Source organism: Salvia miltiorrhiza, chromosome 4 (genome assembly GCF_028751815.1).
Source record: "Salvia miltiorrhiza cultivar Shanhuang (shh) chromosome 4, IMPLAD_Smil_shh, whole genome shotgun sequence".
Classification (NCBI taxonomy): Eukaryota; Viridiplantae; Streptophyta; class Magnoliopsida; order Lamiales; family Lamiaceae; genus Salvia; species Salvia miltiorrhiza.
In genome coordinates this window covers 17,543,134-17,564,829 of record NC_080390.1, presented here as the reverse complement: position 1 = coordinate 17,564,829, position 21,696 = coordinate 17,543,134, and the positions used below count along the sequence as shown (strand labels likewise).

At 35.4% G+C, this 21,696-nt stretch overlaps 2 long non-coding RNA genes across 3 annotated transcripts; one reads left to right on the top strand and one right to left on the bottom strand.

The window, feature by feature from the left end:
- Nucleotides 1–200: 200 nt before the first annotated feature.
- On the bottom strand, nt 201–4,220 carry LOC131019879 (uncharacterized). Its single transcript, XR_009100524.1, has 2 exons — nt 2,858–4,220; nt 201–496 (listed from the first exon to the last, which is right to left on the bottom strand). It is a non-coding gene; the product is annotated as an uncharacterized LOC131019879 (long non-coding RNA).
- Nucleotides 4,221–8,245: 4,025 nt separating this feature from the next.
- LOC131019878 (uncharacterized) lies at nt 8,246–19,543 on the top strand. Of its 2 annotated transcripts, XR_009100522.1 has the most exons (4): nt 8,246–8,526; nt 9,432–9,489; nt 18,658–18,715; nt 19,316–19,543. It is a non-coding gene; the product is annotated as an uncharacterized LOC131019878 (long non-coding RNA). The 2 variants fall into 2 exon arrangements; XR_009100523.1 differs by lacking the exons at nt 18,658–18,715; nt 19,316–19,543 and adding an exon at nt 10,090–10,317 and having other exon boundaries at nt 8,254–8,526.
- Nucleotides 19,544–21,696: the final 2,153 nt, after the last annotated feature.

Genomic DNA, 21,696 nt, shown 5'->3' with positions numbered 1-21,696 from the left:
GTGCAGTCCCTTCGGCTGCCCAGCCAATGGGGGCTGCTGCCGTGGCTGCTCTGGTCTGGCGTGGAGTGTGGCGTGGCGTGGAAGAGGGGTGCAGCAGGCGGCCCTTCGGCTGCCCAGCCAATGGGCAGGGCTGCTGTCACAGCCCACTATCCCAATGACGGGTTAACAGGGGTTATGACTTGGGTGAACAATAAGAAATGGAAATGGACAATTACTTAACATTTAAAGTATATGGAAATGTCACTCATAGATAAAATGCTAGGATCATATATGATTATTTGGATACTTATAAAACATACATATAAATGAGAACTGATTAAGGTGGTTTACCCAATAACACGTGTCACAATTTCATAACATAAAGTTATCCTAATCAAAGTGTTTTGCAGCGGAAACGTGTGAGATATACATATGAAGATGTATACTCAAGGTTACATTTCTTGAAATGTCAAAGGAACACCCGCTCAACATCATTCCATTCCATCAACTGCTCAACCTGCACATTTAGAAATACATGCAGGGCTGAGTATAAAAATACTCAGTGGGCATAGCCGAAAATACATTCATGCATACATATATAAATTGAACTGCCATAACAGTAACACACAGGGGTTTTCTTAAATGACCTGCGCTTACTAAAATATTTCTTTCATTTTCATAAAGTCGATCGGCCGATCATTTTCCTTCATATGATCCATATCTGTTCCTTTCTGTCACGCGCCGGGAAGGAGGCCTCCTTACCACGGACGCCAAGACCGGTCGCAAGCGACTCGCGGTCTCCATGAGTGTACACGTTAACCCTAGCTAGCGACCTTTGTCTAGCATAGGATCCCAATTGGATTTCCTTTAAAGTTGGCGAACCAACACAGATAGGATACATATAAAAACATAAACATTTTTGGCAGTCAATCATTTCATAAACATTTCATTTCATTTCATGAACATTTCATTTTCATTTCATAAGAGTCATTTATCATTTGGGCATAATAATAAACTGAAATTAACAGTTAAAATCATCTCATGCATATATTCGTATAAGAGGCCTACGACACGCAGGGGATCTCTATATACGTATAGTAAAAGTAATGCCCACCTGTATAGGCAAAGCCTGTCGTTTAACCTTATCTCTGAATCGGAATAGCAGTGCTAATCCTTCTGATGCTCGAAGCCTACAAGAAATCTATTCTCAATAGGTCTCCTTGTATCTAATCTTAAGTCATGGTGTAGTGCTTAACATTCTATGATTCACTTAGCCGGTTTTCAAAATTTAATAATTAAATACTTGAAAATATTTCTCTTGAGTTAAGAACACCAACAATATTCTTACTCAATTTTCTTAAATAATTGGATTTATAAATAAAACCAATTAAATCATAAATACTTTTATTGCATGATGCAAATGCATACTTAGCATATGGTAAGTAATTACTTAAAATATGCACATAATAATGATATAGTATTATTATACAAATCATCTCATGCTTAATCGTATATGCACATAATAATAATAATAATATTATTATGCAAATTATTCTTTAAATAAAATTTATTCAAACCTTGCTATAAGTCCAATTAATAAATAATGGGCAGCCCATTTAAAATAATTAAATCAAGGACCTCCCCATTTTTCTTAAAAATTTTCGCAGCCCACTATAAAATGGGCAGCCCAAGTTAATTAAACAATAATAGGGCCATCTATTAAATAATTGAATTAAGGCCCAACATTTTCCTTAAAAAAAATCGGCCCAAGTGGTATTTAAATAAGGCCCATCTGTTTTAATAAAATAAAGGCCCAACTGAAAATTAAACAAAGAAAATCGGCCCACAACCAAGCCCAACACTCGGCCCAAATTCTCAATTAAAATCGGCCCAAAATCGTAAGCCCACTGACTCGGCCCATAATTCAAATCCACCCTCAAGCCCAAACCTAAAGCCCAACATCCCACCCCCTTTTCTTCCCTACTCTCTCTCTCTCGGTCACACTCACAACACAAACACACGCACACACGCAGCTGCTGCTGTGCAGCAGCCTTCCCCCTCCCTCACATTCTTCTCTTCTCCGGCGGACGGCAGCAGCGCCGGCCGCCGCCGCCGCCATCCCTCTCCCCCATCTTCTTCTCCCTAGTTTTCCCTCTACCTACACAAACACACGCACCCAGCGGCTGCGCCGCCCAGCCCTCTCTCCTTCACGCAGCAGGAGCAACCGCCGCGGAGCGCCGCTGCCTCCGGCGTCCTCGCAGCAGATCCGCCGTCGCCTCCCTCGGTTTCTCTCTCTCCAGCCGTGGCCGGGCAGCAGCGGCACCGCCGCCGTGCCCTGCCTCCCTCCGCTGAAGCCCAAATCCACGACCACCGCCCTCAAGTTTCAGTTTCTACTCCGGCGGACAACAACCACCGGCGATGTCTCCGCCCCTCATCTCTCTTCTCTAGTTCTGGCCGCAGCCGTTCTCCCCTCTGTTCACCGAACCCGGCGGGAACAGCCTCTGTTCTCCCTCAAAACTCCGGCCGACAGCAGCAGGAGAACCACCGCCGCCGACCGCATCTGCCACCGCCATTACTCCCCTGCCAGACTCGACACTTACAACCATACAGCCCACACCCGACAAAGCTCAAGACTCAAGTTCGATTCATACAGCATACATAACATTTCTCTATTTCTCTTTTTATTGTTCCATTGTAAATGCAGTACATGAAATTTATACTGTATGCATATATCAAGTAAAGTTCACATTTTTTTTTTCTTTCATATAACATGCTTATACACAATGAAATCTTATGCAGTTTAATGCTCATGAAAATTTGACGAATTGCTAAAACGAAACTGGTTGAGTAGAATAGGCAAGGGAGTACATGGATGAACCTTTAGAAGTTTTGAGTTGAGCCGTTGTTGTCTGGATTTCTTTTGAGCTTCTCTTGAGTGGAAAATAAATATATAATGAATGTTGAAAGATTTTGGAGATTGGGAGAATGAATTTGCTGTCGGATTTGTAGGAGAAGGGGATATGGCGTAGGAGGAGGAATGACTTGGCTGCAGTGATGTTAAGTGGAATTTGAAAGTGGATGTTAAGTGTAAAGGGCTGTCATGGAGGTGGAAAGGAGGTGTAAAGGAAGGTGGCATGGCTGTCATGGAGGAGGTGGAAGAGTAGGTAGATGTGGGAAATTTGGTGGAGAAATTAAATATAATAAACTAAAGTCTTCCGGGTTATACTATGAAAACTGTAATAATTCTTCAGGGTTCGCTAAATAAATAGCTCGTGAAAATGCTTTGAATGCTAAATTAAATAAATATGCAATGCATATAAATTTAATAACTAAATTTACAAATGTTTTTGTAAATCATATTTATTTTTGTTGGAATTAAAAATAAATTCATTTTCTTTATATCCGGCGTGAATCATCTTACTTCTAAATTTCGAAAATAAATTCTAAATTTAACTCAGGGAAACGGGGTATTACATTCCTCCCTCCTTATAAAAATTCCGTCCTCGGAATTGCATATCTGGTATTCTATCTTGTGATACTAGTCATTCGTTTCATTCATCTCTTTTGTGGCCTTTTCCATCCTGTGATGGTTCCACTACATGACGAGAACAATATTATTGCCTCGTAAAACTTGAATCTTGCGATCAAGTATCTGGACTGATTTCTCATCACAACTTAGGTCCTGGCTAGGACTACTTTATCTTGCTTAATCACATGCTTTCTTAATTGCGAGGTGCTATACGTATTGTATACATCCACAATGCTTGGTGGCAGAGCCAACTTATAGGCTACAAAGGCCTAACTTATCTAGGATCTCAAAAGGTCCTATATAACGGGGTCGTAACTTGCCCCTATTTCCCGAAACGTATAACTCCCTTTGAGGGAGAAACTTTGAGGAAAACTCGATCCCCAACATTAAATTCTAATTCCAATCGGCGTTTATCGGCGTAAGACTTTTGTCTATCTTGAGTTTCTTTGATTCTTTGCTTGATGTGGTCGACTTTCTCAATCATCTGTTGGACCAGTTCAGGACCTAACAACATTCTTTTACCCACTTCATCTTAGTAAAGTGGTGAACTACCTTAATTGTTTCCTTCGTCCTAAGTCACCTTCTCAGATTTGACTAGGGAATTCTAATATCAAACTTTTCTCATCATCTTGGTAACTTTCACTTAAAGATTAATGGCACTCCTTCTGCCATGTAAACTCATTTTCTCATTTCAAATGATTATTTAATGTGGTTTTCTAAGTTTCCATTGTGGTGGCGTTCCAACTTTATTCTTGCTGTAGCTTCTGGCACTTTAGTCAAAGCATTCACTCTCTTAGCTTGAGCCTACTAGCCTTGGGGTTGGGTTATACCTTAAGTTTAGTTCTAGTGCTTTCCTTCCATTTCCTTTTTCTTTACCTCCATCTTGAGGTGGTGTACATATCTTGTTTGTGCGTAAACTTTTTCCTTCTCCAATTGTTGTAGTGACTCGGTGGTGAGAATCTCGTTCATTGCTTGTTCCTTCATAATATCTCCCTAGTTTACTAGGGAAATTGAAAATCTCATGTCGCGATTCATTTACGAACTCCTTTACGCATTTCTCTTTATTCATTTATAAATGACTTAAATAAGCATTTTAAACTCCATTAAAAAGGAATTGATTTAAAACATTTTAATCCTTTTAAAATCCATACTCATAAAGCCTTAACTCATGCTCTATCTCATGTTCTATCTCTTTACTCAACTCTATATTAACTCTCCACTCATCTCAAATCCTTAAGTTCAAGGATAGGTTTCAAGAAAATCATGGTACTAAGTCTCGATTTATCTCTCATATAAGGCTCGTCTAATCTCATTCAACACATAGACAACACAATCACATAAGGCACATAAGAAAACACAATCAAACATTATCAAAACATGCTCTGTTTTTTTTTTACACTGACTCAACTTCAAAATCTAACATGTTCTTACTCCGACACCTCTTGGACTCGAGACTCATACCAAAAGAAAGGTCATCAAGTCTATTTTCATATAAAAAAAAAGTAGAGTCAAAAACTCGAAGTATTGTAGGAGATATGACTGTTTTACTACAGTCTACCATATTCGGCAGTTTTGAGCAATTGAAAACTTGGATTTTTGAAAAATAGTAAATGTTGTCAACTGGGCTCACATTTTGTGGATATCTAGCTAACACAATAAGGTTAATACCATAAAAATTTTGGAAAGCTAGATCACACAGGAAGCTACTGAAATGAATGACTCTTTCCCCTGCTCTCTGAAACTCTCGGTAGTAATATGCAGTTTCAGTTTTGTATTTTATAAAAATAGTAAATGAAGTCCAAATGACTTGAAATTTTACCGATGTTCTCAAGACTCATGTAGAGACTTGGTATAAAATTTTCAAAGTTTTTTTTTTTTTTTTGACATTGAAAACCGTCGATCACAGTAGGTCAGTAGGCCTACGAAATTCACCAAAATCTCATCTCAAACTCTTAAAATACTCAACTCATCATTCCTTCAAGGAAACTCATCAAAGCTCATTTTAAACACATATAACACTCACAAACATTCAGGCACATTATAATGCTCATCATACTCAAATCTTGACTCTCTTCTTACATCATAACCTCAAATCTCTAGTAAAACGTTTCAATGAACGCATCATTAAAATTCTCTTTTCATTTTCATGCACAAAATTACTCAATTATTCAACACGATCTCATTCATCATATAAATCATTATACACATATAGATTCCCTTTTTATCATGTACTAAACTCTAATGAAACTTCATGTATCATTATAAAACTCTAAAAAAAAAAAAAACATGACAAACTTTCACATAATGGTCATAAAGCAATTAAACCTCATTTTATCAATCATCGACTTCTCAAAATATGAAAACTCAAAAACTCATATAAACTAAACTAAGTCAAAAATTTTCTTAGCCAACAAAAGACTTACTCAAACATAATTATACACTAATATCATGCTCAAATACATATATCTTAAGCCAAAATCACTTTAATAACACATAGGCAAAAAGTCCTAATTTTTATTAAACTAAACTCTTTTGAAAATATCACTAATCATATATAACCTATTGATCAAATCATAGATCTAACATCCTAGGTTACCAATTAGCACAAATCAACATCATAAAACAAGATCACATATAGATACATATGTATGTCATCTTCTTCCTCAAACTAACACTTTTCATTTTTCATTTCTCAACCTCAAACTTCAATCTCATCCATCATTAATCATCTAGATCATCTCATAAACTCAAATCCATCATCAATACATCAATTGATTCATAGGATCTCAACATCCCAATTTTAGGTAAACTAACCTAATAGAAAAATCTATATCTCATGGCTAATCATCAAGATATTCATATATATTAACTCAATAATCATCAATCATCATATAACTCAAGCCAATTCAAGAAAACAAACAACAAATTTCGTAGGGTTTCAAGTCCCTAATTTTCGAAAATTTCATAGAAATAAGTTGGGTGATTTTCTTGCTCAATCATGATCATATACTCACATATAACATCATACAATCTAGATCTATAAAATAAGAATCACTTACCCAAGTTTCTCACCAAAACTCATATTTTCTCACTCTAGCTTGGAAGCCTTCCTTCAATGATTCTCTTGAATATAAGTAGCTAGGATGTGTTTATGGAAGATTTTAGAGTGGATTGAGGTGTTTTGTAATTTTTTTTTTTTTTTTTTTTTTTTGGAAGCTTCGAAGGTCTCTTCAGTGGAGGAAAATGGAGGAAAGTGAGAGAAAGAGGGAGAGAGGTGTTGGTCGAAAATGATGAGTGAGGAGTGAGAGAGGATTTTGCAAGATTGTAAATGATCTTGTGATCTTTAAAGAGGATTTTGTAATCTTAAGGAAATATTGGCAATTAATGCCTTGATCTCTCTAATCTCTACACTCTCTCTCTAATCTCTACACTCTCTCAATAATCTCTACACTTGGCAAATTGTGGTATTTAGTCACATGGTAGGGAAATTAAAGTAATAGTGTGAGAAGGGTGATTAAAAATAAATCACAAAAACTATGGAAATGTACTAATTAATAAAATACCAATACATAATTATTCATGTGACCACATAAAATAATTATAGCACTAATATTAGTGCACTCACTCAATTATAATATTCCTCTCATAGGAAAAATAATTTTAAAATATTTTGTTTGGAAAAATTTTCTGTAATACCCGGGCTTTTGATGACGTGTTTAATTGCTTGAGTTTGAGTGATTAGGGTATAGATCCCTTGTTTGATTACTTTGTAAAGAGATGAGAAGTTATATGAAGTTTTATTGTTATTTTTTTATATATTGAGATGTTCTTTTGATGATGTGAGAATGATGTGGGATTTTATATCCGTATTAGAGTTTGAGTATTTGAATAATTCGAGATAATTATTTGAATGAGAAAGATGAACTCGGAAGTGAAATCTGAGTCCGTTAAGACGTTTTTGAAATTTTTGACTTTTTGACGATGAATAGTAAAATACTGCTATTTCATCTTTTTGTCGACTTTCAAAATCTTACATGCACGTCGTCGAGAAATATTCTTAGTTTTTCGATACGAGTCCAATAATGAAAGTTTTTATTTTTGGGTTTGTGGGAGAGAGAATCTTTTCTTGGTTTTTGAATAATGGGGAAGTCCATGTACATGTACCACGGCTGTGCAATTAGTATTCTCCTGTGGAATTTCTTTGTTGTTTACTGAATTATGTTGAATCAGATCTTTACTATAAATTTGTAGAAATACTAATAGGCATGGTATTTATATAGACTATAGATGCAGATAGGGATACTAGAGATGAGATGAGATATTATTATAAAATCCTGAGCTTTTAATTTGTATCCTTTATTAATTTTATTCTTTGAAGCAAGTTTATAATTCCTAGTTAAAGGGATTATTCTATTGTTTTCAGAGATGAGAATGGTGATAAATAAGAAATATTATTAGTCGACTTATTGCTCGACTAATTGAAGTGACAGATGTTATTTAATTATTTATCTATGAGCTTTCTTATTTTAATAAGTGATGATTTATTATTAAAGCATAAATATTAGATTTATTATTATTTCTTAATTATTGAGATTATTTTTCAAATTATTCAAGTGAGGTTTTATATTATTAAGTTATGAAAGGAAATGTTAAAATTATTTTGTGAGTTAGTTAAGGTGTAGAATTTTCAAACCCACACATACTCATATTTTATTTTGTATGTGATGAGTGGCTCGATAGTTATAAGAAGAGTTTGTTCCTAAAGTGCTTGATTGAAGGTCATATAGTGCTATTTCTATAATAGCAATTTTATAGATTTTAATAATAGGTGTATTTTATTGGATAAGTATAGTGGACTTTATGAATTAGCTTATAAGGAAAGACAACCTTCCTTTTCTCCCTTCTTCTACCAAGGTGCCGTATCCCTCTTCTTTTCCTCAACCTCCATGTTTGTCGATCCAAGCTCCAAGAATCACTCCAAAAATCACACCTATATTCATCCAGAAACGTATATTAAGGTGGGAAATCTTGGATTAAGTCTTATTGATAGTAGAATAGAAGAAATTCTCCTATCTCTTCTTCTTGCTATTTCGAGAAATAGGCTGTTGTGGAAGAAAACGATTTTACCTCTTGTATCATGTTGATTATTACATGTTTCAAGTTAGTAATTGTTTAGAATTAAGTTAAGCTAAAGCATGCTAATGTGTTCCTATAGCTGTTATTTGAGGAAAATATGAGTGATATGTCAATGAGCATTGCTGTCAGATATCGGGTTGGACAGAACAGTATGTTTCGGGGTACTTTTGATGATGTTTTCGTAGTCCAAATAACTTGAAATTTTTACTGTAATAACTTCATCATGTGTAGTCGTTCTCTGCAAAATTTCAGCTAAATCCGAGACCATTAGATATGCTAAATTATTTTCTGAAATGTACTGCACGAAGCAGCGAAGTTCAGTGGTAGATTCTGCCTTTTGTGATATAACTTCTCATACACTTGATGTATTGTATTTTTGTAATTTTATAATAAAAATAGACTGAGAGATTTCTAAAAATGTAAAGTTTGTATTTTTCTCTAAAGAGGATGATTTTATATGATATTTCAAAGTTGATATTCATATATGATTACATATTTGAGATTTCCTACTTGAGCAAGTTATTAATAGAACTATGCTAAGTGATTGATGTTTAGTTATTAATTGTAAGCTAATCTATATAGAATGGATTAGTTTACTCTTAAGCTTTTCTCAAGTTGAGATATCCCAAGAGATGTGATGTTACTATTTGCTTTTAGTTAAGTCCATATAAGTAGAATACTCAGATTAGAGGATGCAACTTTCAAGTGATAGAAGTTTCCTTCAAGATTTACTTTCTATTTACTTACTTATTATCCAATCTTACTTGGGAACCTCATTATAATGAAGGTTTGAGTGGCAGTGTAGAGTGAACAAGCAAAGACTTCTATTTCATTAAGCGTATCAGGTGGGCATTACTTTTACTATACGTATATAGAGATCCCCTACGTATCGTAGGCCTCTTATACGAATGAATGCATGAGATGATCTAACTGTTAATTTCAGTTTCATATATATCAAATGAGTTTAAATGTTACATTCAAGCAAGTTATTTCATGACAAAATCTTTGAGTTAAAGTTATTTCAAGTATTGTCTTGCCATAAAATGTTTCAATTTTAGTATGATATCTATCTGCTTTGGCTTTGCCAATGATGCAATCGAATTCGGGTCCTGAGCAGTTGATAGCTATCCTGCCAGGGCTAGTGTACACCAGTGACCGTGAGTCATCTAGCGGGTTGGCCGGTCAAGTGACCGTGAGAGGTGGCCACCTCTCCGGCACAAAGTTCCAGATATGATAGATTACAAGAGAACTTAGTCTGCAGACGAACTTTAAGAATCACAAATGAATTTAGTAAGCTTGGGCCTTTTTAGCGAAAAACTCCCTTGCTGTACTGTTTATGATGGCATGACAATTTACAGTTTTAAAGCATGTATTTTTATACCTAGGCATACGTGCCCACTGAGTGCTTTTGTACTCAGCCCTGCATATGTTTTCTAAATGTGCAGGTTGAGCTGATGTGATGATGGTGCTGCAATGAGCGGAGTCTCTAGGGTTGTTAATAAATAGTTAACCTGTCTAGAATATGTCTTCATACATATGTCTAGCTACTTTCCGCTGCAAGATGTTGTTAATGTTATAGTATGTTATGCCATACTTTGAGTCTTAAGAGAATGGTTTCATATGATGTATAACTCGATTAATGATATTAATTAAGTTTTATGTTGTCTTTCATAGACTGTTCAAAAGAGTATTAATGAGTAAATACGATGATTTTTCTTAAGTTAAGTAAGATTTACGGTTTCAAATGATGCCCCTTTCTTTCCCTTATTCTTTAACCCCATCCCTAGTCGTAGATCACTCGGCTTAACTATCCTTAGTTAAGGCGGGCTGTGACAGAGTGGTATCAAAGCCAGGTTAGCTCTGAATTAGAAGTCTTGAGTTTAGTCTAGAATGAGTCACTAGACTAATAGTTATTAACAACCGTGAGCTCAGCGCACCATCACACCAGGCTCAACGAGGTATGTAAAATTTCAAAGTTTATTTGACGTTAAATTTTGAAGAGCATGATGTTGAGGTTATATGATGAGTTATGATGTTATACTTTGAAGATGCATAGTTTGAGTTTGAGGATTACAACATGATTAATAATGAGTTATTATGTTGTAAAAGCATATGTTGACGTTACATGATGAATCATGAGAGCGTTTATATCATATGATGTTATATGATTGAGGATGCATAATTATGAGTTATGATGTGATGTATTTGAGATGTTTTGTGATGAGAATTGTTTGAGCAGTTGTGATAAGTCACAATGATTTAGATGAAGGAATCTAATGTCATTGTTAAGAGAGATTTTCTACTCAGTAGAAGGATGAAATGAGAACCTAGAGCTAAAGCTTGAGAGAATTAGCAATTGCTTTAAGTACTTGTTTGTATGAGTTATGAGTTTGAGTTATGAGCTTGAGTATAATAGCATGATTAATGATGAGTTATTAACATGCTGCAATGAGATATTGTACGATATGTTTGAGATGTTTTATGACGCGAGTTTTGCTCACGCAACCTTAATGGTACTTAAGGAGGTATCATGAGCCATAGTCTTTGGAGATGGCTTTGAGAGAGAATTGTTGAGTTGTCTTACTGAATCATGATGATTTAGATTAAGGGATCTAATATCATTGTTTAGAGAGATTCCCTACTGAGTAAAGATGGGACGAGATGAGAATTTATATGTTTTGAGCTTGAGTTTTAAGATAACAGTACTACTTAGTAGGAGTTTTGCTAAGTTATGTTTTGTTTATTTCTGTTGCTGGAGCCAAGTAGAGTTAGTTCCTAGAGTCACCTTTAAGTTATCCTTATAGGTTGGCCAGGACTGTTGGCACTGCACGAAAGTGGACTGTTGTGAGATCGAACTCAGGAAAGATCAGATACGAGGACGAGGCGTACAGTATGTGGTACAGAGATACCATAGCAGATTTTCAAACACATGTTCATAGACTATGAAAGGATGAAAGCCTTATGGTTGTTACTAGACTGGATGGCATCGTGCACCTAGTCCCCGTGCTACCAATCGAGTGGTAGGATTGAGCAAGGAAGAAAGCCACTCAATATGATGGGACATGTCGTCTTGAGCATTGGACCCACAGGAGATGGGATTTGTTACAGATACCCAGATTTTCTATGCGGATCTACTGACCGGATGCTTGTTTTCTACCAGGGACTCTAGAAGAGTGTAGTAGATATCGAGTCGATCCTTGAGTATCAGTTACCAAAGATGATAAAATGATAAACGATAATGAGGATGAGAAGTAGCCGAGGAGGGCTAGAGTTGATGAGGATGAGAAGAGAAGTCGATGTAGGCTAGAGCTAAGGATGATCTTGAGAGTATGCGCGGTACACCCTCGTTTTTGATTAGTTGCAATTACATTGCGATGTATATAACTTACTTAGGAGATACTGGTACTTGAGATTTTGACATGATGATAGATAAGCATGCGAATTTAGTACCCTACTGATGTTAAATAGAAGGATGTTCCTAGTGTGCTAAAGTAGCAACTAGATGAGTTAACTGGTAGCAATTACCGTAGGAGGTCCAGACCGAGACATAGTACTATTAATGGTGTCGATTTAGAAGGGACATTACGATAGATACTATGGTTTTTGTAGGGTTTAAATAACCCCTTTATGTAAGCCCTCTAAAAAGAGGCATTCTACTGATGGATATATTAGGTTGACCAGAGTGGTCTTTTTGTTAGCATTTCGTGAGTGCTTATTGCCTTACAGATGAATGTTAAGGTGACCGTGAGGGTTTCCTTAAAGTTGAGTTAGTAAATTGAACTTGAGTTTTGAGGATGCTTAGAGCGTTGGTCGAGTTGAGTTTTCCTTTTGTGATTTCAAAAATGCCTCAAAGATGTCATCAAGAGTGTGATGTGAAGGATAGGCGGGATAATACTCCGCCACCACCACCGCAACATGAGAGGAGAGTCGAAAAATATTGAACTTTCGAAACAAGAGTCTAGAACATAGGACCCTGAGTTTAAGCTTTTAGCTTGCTGGTGTGAACTTAAGTTTTGTTATGTATAGTATGTTGAGGGTTTAGAAGACACAGAATTTCCAAGTTCGGGATAGTATATCCCGTGTGACTGGGGAGTGATTATGTTGGACCTGGCCAGTCCGCATGATCCAAATCTCAGTAGACGTGTTTTGGGTTTATAAACCCATGTGTTTCAACTTTCGGTTGAAAAGCCAGATGGGTTCTTACTCTAGGTCATTTTGTTCGACCTGGTAGTTACTTCATTCTACCCTCTGGTCATTCATTTGAGTCTCTTGAACAATTTGTTTTGATGTCGTTCTAGGGTTAAACCCTTACAAATTTTGAGTTATCCTAGTAAATTCTTTTAATGTATAAGACTAGTGAGAGGCACGTCAGAGGACTTTAACACCTGAGCAACTGGTAAACTATACTTGAGAACAATTGAAGACTACTCTTTAGAAGTATGTACCGAGGAGTACAGTAAGCAGCGAGAGGCTGATTATCGAAGTTTGATGCAAGGAAAGAAATCGGTTGTAGAGTATAATTGAGAATTCTGTGAGCTATCACGTTCGCTCATCAGAAGATCGATACTGATGAAGAGATGTATGAGTTTTAAGTACTGGTTTAAGGCAGGACTTTAAGGTAGTATGGACAAGTTATTGGATGCACCAGTTAGAATCCTGTTTAATACAGGAGCCTCGCATTCTTTAATTGGTTGAAACATGTTACCTTCAAACTCGAACCAAAACAAGCTAGTCCCGAGTTGAGAGTAATCACTCCTGTAGGAAGAGCTACTACAGTTTCTCACATGATTTCTAACTTAGAGCTTGAGTTAGGATCACTAAAGATGAAAACAACAACCTTGCACTTAATGCCTATGTGGAATGTAGACATTATTCTAAGGATGGACTGGTTAGCAGAGAACTTTGCCTCGATTGATTGTAAGAAGAGACAGATAACTTTCCAACCACCTGGGAAGAAACAGACATGTTTTCACGACATTGATAGAAAGAAGAGAATTCCAATCATTTCGGCACTTCAGGCGTCGAAATTGGTAAAGAAGAAAGGAGCACAAGCTTACCTAGTTTACTTGAATGATGAAGGAGAATCAAGTAAAAACTTTGAGGATGTAGTAGTGGTAAGGGAATATAGAGATGTATTTCCCGAGGTCTTACCAGGATTGCCACCAACAAGATAGTTGGAGTTCACTATCGACCTAGAACCTGGATCAGCACTAGTGTCGAAGGCACCCTATAGAATGGCGCCTAAGGAGCTACAAGAGCTGAAGATTCAGCTACAAGAATTGCTCGAGTTAGGTTTTATTAGACGTAGTGTATCCCCGTGGGGAGCACCAGTCTTTTTTGTCAGAAAGAAGGATGACACGTTGAGAATGTGCATAGATTATCGAGAGCTGAATAAATTGACACTCAAGAACAAATATCCTTTGCCGAGGATAGATGACTTGTTTGATCAATTACGAGGAGCGAGTTTTTCTTGAAAGTTGACTTGAGATCATAATACCACTAGTTCAAATTTTGACATGAGGATACACCTAAGACAACTTTTCAAATGAGGTATGAGCACTATGAGTTCATAGTTATGCCATTCGGTTTGACGAAGGCACCAATAGTTTTCATGGATCACATGACTCGAGTGTTCCATCAATAACTGGATAAATTTATCCTAGTTTTCATAGATGATATTCTCATCTATTCGAAGAATGAGCAGGAGCGCCAAAACATTTGAGAACGATGTTGGAAACGCTAAGAGTTGAGAAGCTTTTTGCCAAATTCACCAAGTGCGAGTTTTGGTTGAACGAAGTAACTTTTCTAGGACATATTGTATCATCCGAAAGAATTAAAGTTGACCCCGTCAAGGTACAAGTTGTACATGAGTGGAGATCACCAACTACGCCTAACGAGATTCGCAACTTTTTAGGTTTAGCAAGATACTATCAGAGGTTTATTAAAGGAGTTTCCACGATAGCAAGACCGAGAAAAGAAGCTAAGTACAATTGAAAATAGGAGTATAAAGAGAGTTTTTAAGAGCTTAAAGGAAATTGACTACAGCACCAGTGCTGCTAGTCCCGGAAATGGATAAAGAGTATACCATCTACACAGATGTGTCAAAGAATGGGCTAGGATGTGTTTTGATGCAAGAAGGAAGAGTTATAGTCTATGCATCACGACAACTTAGACCCCACAAGATAAATTATCCAACGCATGATTTAGAGCTTGTAGACGTTGTGCATGCCCTGAAAATTTGGAGACATCATCTCTACGGAGTTAGATGTGAGATTTTCACGGACCACAAAACTTTGAAATACTTTTTCGAGCATAAGGATATTAACATGAGGCAAAGGAGATGGCTCGAATTAGTAAAGGATGTTAACTGCGACATTAACTATCACCCTGGCAAGGCCAATGTAGTAGCCGACGCATTGAGCCGAAAGGTCTCGTCAAAGTTAGGATGTCTTCTCACGAGAGATGATGAGCTTATAAAGGACTTTGACAAGATGAGGATAGAGATGATAAAACCACCAGGGACGATAGCGAGTATTGTCGCGACGATGCCTAGTTTGAGGAAAATGGTGATTGAAGCACAAGGAAAGATGAGACAATGAACAAGTTACGAGAAAGGATAAGAGCATGAGATCTCAAGAGTTACCAAAAAGCATCAGACAATGCTATCTTATTTGAGGGGAGAATATGCATTCCCCGCGATGATGAACTTAAGAATACGATCATGAGTGAGACTCATGACACGCCTTACACCGCCCACCCAGGAGGCACAAAGATGTATCAGGTTGTGAAAAATAGATTTTTGTGGGATAGAATGAAACGAGACATAGCTTCGTTTGTAGAGCGATGCTTAGCTTGTCAGCAAGTGAAAGCATTACACCAACGACCCTATGGGAAGTTAAAACCGTTGGAGATTCCCGAGTGGAAATGGGATCACATAGCGATAGATTTTATGATAGCTTTACCGAAAAGTCAAAGAGGAAATACAACAATTTGGGTGATTGTAGATCGACTAACAAAATCTGCACATTTCATACTGATCCTAATCGCGTATGGACCAGATAAGTTAGCACAATTGTATGTTCGTGAGATTATAAGATTGCATTGAGTACCGGTGTAGATCACCTCAAAAAAAAAAAAAAAAAATTACATCACGTTTTTGGATGAGTTACAGAAAGAGTTGGGTACAAGGATGAATTTTAGCATAGCAGACGATAGAAGATATGATAAGAACTACTATCATTGATAGAGGAATACATCGGGAGAATGTGTTGCCACTAATTGAGTTTGCCTATAAGATGTGAGACAGAGTTTCGAGATAGGAGACAAAGTTTTCTTGAAGGTTTTACCCTCAAAGGGGATGAATAGATTTGGAGTTAAAGGACAACTTAGACCCAGAGTTATAAGTCCTTATGAGATATTGCAAAAGATATGTCCAATAGCGTACAGGTTGGCTTTGCCACCTAGCTTTGGAAATGTGCATAATGTGTTCCACGTGTCACAATTGAGAGGATACATATTTTCGACCCAAACCATGTGGTTTACTAAGAAGAAATGATCTTAGAACCAGACTTGAGTTATGAAGAGAGACCTCAGATGATGCTAAATCATAAAATTCGGCAATCGAGTAATAAGTCGATTGCATTGGATAAGGTCCAATGGAGATATGATACTTAGAAAGAAGTGGAAATAGAGCTTGAGGATAAGATGTGAGAGAAGTACCCGAAACATTTACAAGAGGTACAAATTTCGGGACGAAATTTATTTTAAGGGGGAGGGTATGTAATACCCGGGCTTTTGATGACGTGTTTAATTGCTTGAGTTTGAGTGATTAGGGTATAGATCCCTTGTTTGATTACTTTGTAAAGAGATGAGAAGTTATATGAAGTTTTATTGTTATTTTTTTATATATTGAGATGTTCTTTTGATGATGTGAGAATGATGTGGGATTTTATATCCGTATTAGAGTTTGAGTATTTGAATAATTCGAGATAATTATTTGAATGAGAAAGATGAACTCGGAAGTGAAATCTGAGTCCGTTAAGACGTTTTTGAAATTTTTGACTTTTTGACGATGAATAGTAAAATACTGCTATTTCATCTTTTTGTCGACTTTCAAAATCTTACATGCACGTCGTCGAGAAATATTCTTAGTTTTTCGATACGAGTCCAATAATGAAAGTTTTTATTTTTGGGTTTGTGGGAGAGAGAATCTTTTCTTGGTTTTTGAATAATGGGGAAGTCCATGTACATGTACCACGGCTGTGCAATTAGTATTCTCCTGTGGAATTTCTTTGTTGTTTACTGAATTATGTTGAATCAGATCTTTACTATAAATTTGTAGAAATACTAATAGGCATGGTATTTATATAGACTATAGATGCAGATAGGGATACTAGAGATGAGATGAGATATTATTATAAAATCCTGAGCTTTTAATTTGTATCCTTTATTAATTTTATTCTTTGAAGCAAGTTTATAATTCCTAGTTAAAGGGATTATTCTATTGTTTTCAGAGATGAGAATGGTGATAAATAAGAAATATTATTAGTCGACTTATTGCTCGACTAATTGAAGTGACAGATGTTATTTAATTATTTATCTATGAGCTTTCTTATTTTAATAAGTGATGATTTATTATTAAAGCATAAATATTAGATTTATTATTATTTCTTAATTATTGAGATTATTTTTCAAATTATTCAAGTGAGGTTTTATATTATTAAGTTATGAAAGGAAATGTTAAAATTATTTTGTGAGTTAGTTAAGGTGTAGAATTTTCAAACCCACACATACTCATATTTTATTTTGTATGTGATGAGTGGCTCGATAGTTATAAGAAGAGTTTGTTCCTAAAGTGCTTGATTGAAGGTCATATAGTGCTATTTCTATAATAGCAATTTTATAGATTTTAATAATAGGTGTATTTTATTGGATAAGTATAGTGGACTTTATGAATTAGCTTATAAGGAAAGACAACCTTCCTTTTCTCCCTTCTTCTACCAAGGTGCCGTATCCCTCTTCTTTTCCTCAACCTCCATGTTTGTCGATCCAAGCTCCAAGAATCACTCAAAAAATCACACCTATATTCATCCAGAAACGTATATTAAGGTGAGAAATCTTGGATTAAGTCTTATTGATAGTAGAATAGAAGAAATTCTCCTATCTCTTCTTCTTGCTATTTCGAGAAATAGGCTGTTGTGGAAGAAAACGATTTTACCTCTTGTATCATGTTGATTATTACATGTTTCAAGTTAGTAATTGTTTAGAATTAAGTTAAGCTAAAGCATGCTAATGTGTTCCTATAGCTGTTATTTGAGGAAAATATGAGTGATATGTCAATGAGCATTGCTGTCAGATTTCGGGTTGGACAGAACAGTATGTTTCGGGGTACTTTTGATGATGTTTTCGTAGTCCAAATAACTTGAAATTTTTACTGTAATAACTTCATCATGTGTAGTCGTTCTCTGCAAAATTTCAGCTAAATCCGAGACCATTAGATATGCTAAATTATTTTCTGAAATGTACTGCACGAAGCAGCGAAGTTCAGTGGTAGATTCTGCCTTTTGTGATATAACTTCTCATACACTTGATGTATTGTATTTTTGTAATTTTATAATAAAAATAGACTGAGAGATTTCTAAAAATGTAAAGTTTGTATTTTTCTCTAAAGAGGATGATTTTATATGATATTTCAAAGTTGATATTCATATATGATTACATATTTGAGATTTCCTACTTGAGCAAGTTATTAATAGAACTATGCTAAGTGATTGATGTTTAGTTATTAATTATAAGCTAATCTATATAGAATGGATTAGTTTACTCTTAAGCTTTTCTCAAGTTGAGATATCCCAAGAGATGTGATGTTACTATTTGCTTTTAGTTAAGTCCATATAAGTAGAATACTCAGATTAGAGGATGCAACTTTCAAGTGATAGAAGTTTCCTTCAAGATTTACTTTCTATTTACTTACTTATTATCCAATCTTACTTGGGAACCTCATTATAATGAAGGTTTGAGTGGCAGTGTAGAGTGAACAAGCAAAGACTTCTATTTCATTAAGCGTATCAGGTGGGCATTACTTTTACTATACGTATATAGAGATCCCCTACGTATCGTAGGCCTCTTATACGAATGAATGCATGAGATGATCTAACTGTTAATTTCAGTTTCATATATATCAAATGAGTTTAAATGTTACATTCAAGCAAGTTATTTCATGACAAAATCTTTGAGTTAAAGTTATTTCAAGTATTGTCTTGCCATAAAATGTTTCAATTTTAGTATGATATCTATCTGCTTTGGCTTTGCCAATGATGCAATCGAATTCGGGTCCTGAGCAGTTGATAGCTATCCTGCCAGGGCTAGTGTACACCAGTGACCGTGAGTCATCTAGCGGGTTGGCCGGTCAAGTGACCGTGAGAGGTGGCCACCTCTCCGGCACAAAGTTCCATATGTGATAGATTACAAGAGAACTTAGTCTGCAGACGAACTTTAAGAATCACAAATGAATTTAGTAAGCTTGGGCCTTTTTAGCGAAAAACTCCCTTGCTGTACTGTTTATGATGGCATAACAATTTACAGTTTTGAAGCATGTATTTTTATACCTAGGCATACGTGCCCACTGAGTGCTTTTGTACTCAGCCCTGCATATGTTTTCTAAATGTGCAGGTTGAGCTGATGTGATGATGGTGCTGCAATGAGCGGAGTCTCCAGGGTTGTTAATAAATAGTTAACCTGTCTAGAATATGTCTTCATACATATGTCTAGCTACTTTCCGCTGCAAGATGTTGTTAATGTTATAGTATGTTATGCCATACTTTGAGTCTTAAGAGAATGGTTTCATATGATGTATAACTCGATTAATGATATTAATTAAGTTTTATGTTGTCTTTCATAGACTGTTCAAAAGAGTATTAATGAGTAAATACGATGATTTTTCTTAAGTTAAGTAAGATTTACGGTTTCAAATGATGCCCCTTTCTTTCCCTTATTCTTTAACCCCATCCCTAGTCGTAGATCACTCGGCTTAACTATCCTTAGTTAAGGCGGGCTGTGACATTTTCATAAACCGGCATTCTTTGATTTCTCGGTAAAAATAAACTGCACTTGCTTTGAAAACTTAATTAAAATTCCAAGTGCTAAAATCATCAAATAAAAATCATAATAACTTGCTCACAATGACATACGTAACAAAACTTCACATAATCAATCAGTCACGTAATTTCACATAATATCACGTCAAAGCAGTCGACAAACACAGACAAACTAGACGTCTCTCCGACCGGCTTTTTTTTTTTTTTTATCAAGGTTTTTCACTCTTTCTTTCTCGACTCTATTTCCAACTCATTATTCCTATTTTCTTAATAGGACAGTCAATCTCTCTGACATCTCAGTACTCTCAATAGTGTTAAGACACTATCTCACAACATAGGGAAAAGTACGGGGTGTTACATGTACTATCAAATTTAGATAAAATTCATGACTTCATGCATAATTTAAAATTCATGTGGCTCATATAAATACACTTAACTCACCAATTATAACTTATGCACCACATTTATAAAAATTTCTTTTAACTAAGCACATTAAAACACATATATAACGATTAAATCACATCAGATAAATCAAACCAGTTTTTATTATAAATGGATGCCGAATCCTAATTATTAATAATTAAGCCCTTAATCAGGGATTAAAAGTCGGGGTATGACATACTATCCACTTTAAAAGAAATTTCGTCACGAAATTTGTACCACAGAAAATAATTCTGGGTACTTCTCATTCATGCTAGAATCGAGTTCCCACATCGCCTTTTCTTGATCATAGTGCTTCCAAAGAACTATTACTAAGGGTATCGACTTATTCCTTAGTACTTTAACTTTCCGATCTAGAATAGATTCGGGTCTCTCCTCATATCAATTGGATTCCTAATTCCAATTTATATACACGAGATTTACTTGAGAATAAGTTCACTCGTCCTTTTGCGGCGGTTCATTTTGCTCCTACCTCATTCCTAGGGCTCATCTACGGGGTATTCTATTTTCCAAAGACCAAAATGGTCATCAATCCATTTCTTGTTACCTATCACATGAATAACACTTTCCTATGAATTTATCTTAAAACTATCATAGACCAATTAACTTAAGTCCTCGTACTCGAACACTATATTACGGTCTTAGCTTGGACTCTGAATTTCTATCATAATGAGTGGTCGATATCATTTATAGGACAAAAACTAATCTCAACCAATCACAATCACTACTAGAAAAACGCACATAGATAACGGATTTTATCCGTTATCTATGAGCAAAAAAAGCGTTGTGTATAGTGGTGTTCTCTATTATAGGTGTCATACACAACGGTTTAAAAACCGTTATCTATGAAGGGAAAAGATAACAGTACAACCACACATACATAACGGTTATAAAACCGTTATCTATGAAGGGAATAGATAACAGTACAACCACACATACATAACGGTTATAAAACCGTTATCTATATTGATTATACATAACGGTTTTCGACTGTTATGTATTATAATTTATCCGTTATCTATTCCATAATATATATTTTTTCATATTATAGTTAACAGTTTTTTATACTTTTTATAACGGTTTAAACCGTTATCTTTGTAAGAAAAAGATAACGGTTTTCGACCGTTATCTATTCCATAATACATATTTTTTTCATATTATAGTTAACAGTTTTTTATACTTTTTATAACGGTTTAAACCGTTATCTTTGTAAATATTATAGTTAACAGTTTTTTATACTTTTTATAACGGTTTAAACCGTTATCTTTGTAAGAAAAAGATAACGGTTTTCGACTGTTATGTATTAGAATTAATCCGTTATGTATTATATAATATTTCTTTTTTCTCATATTATAGATAACAGTTTTTATACTTTTTATAACGGTTTAAACCGTTATCTTTGTAAGATATAGATAACGGTTTTGTATGTATTAGATGACAGTTTTTCACATATTTTTTATTTATTCTTAATTTTTCCTTTTATGAATATCTAAAAATCAATAAAAAAAATTCAAA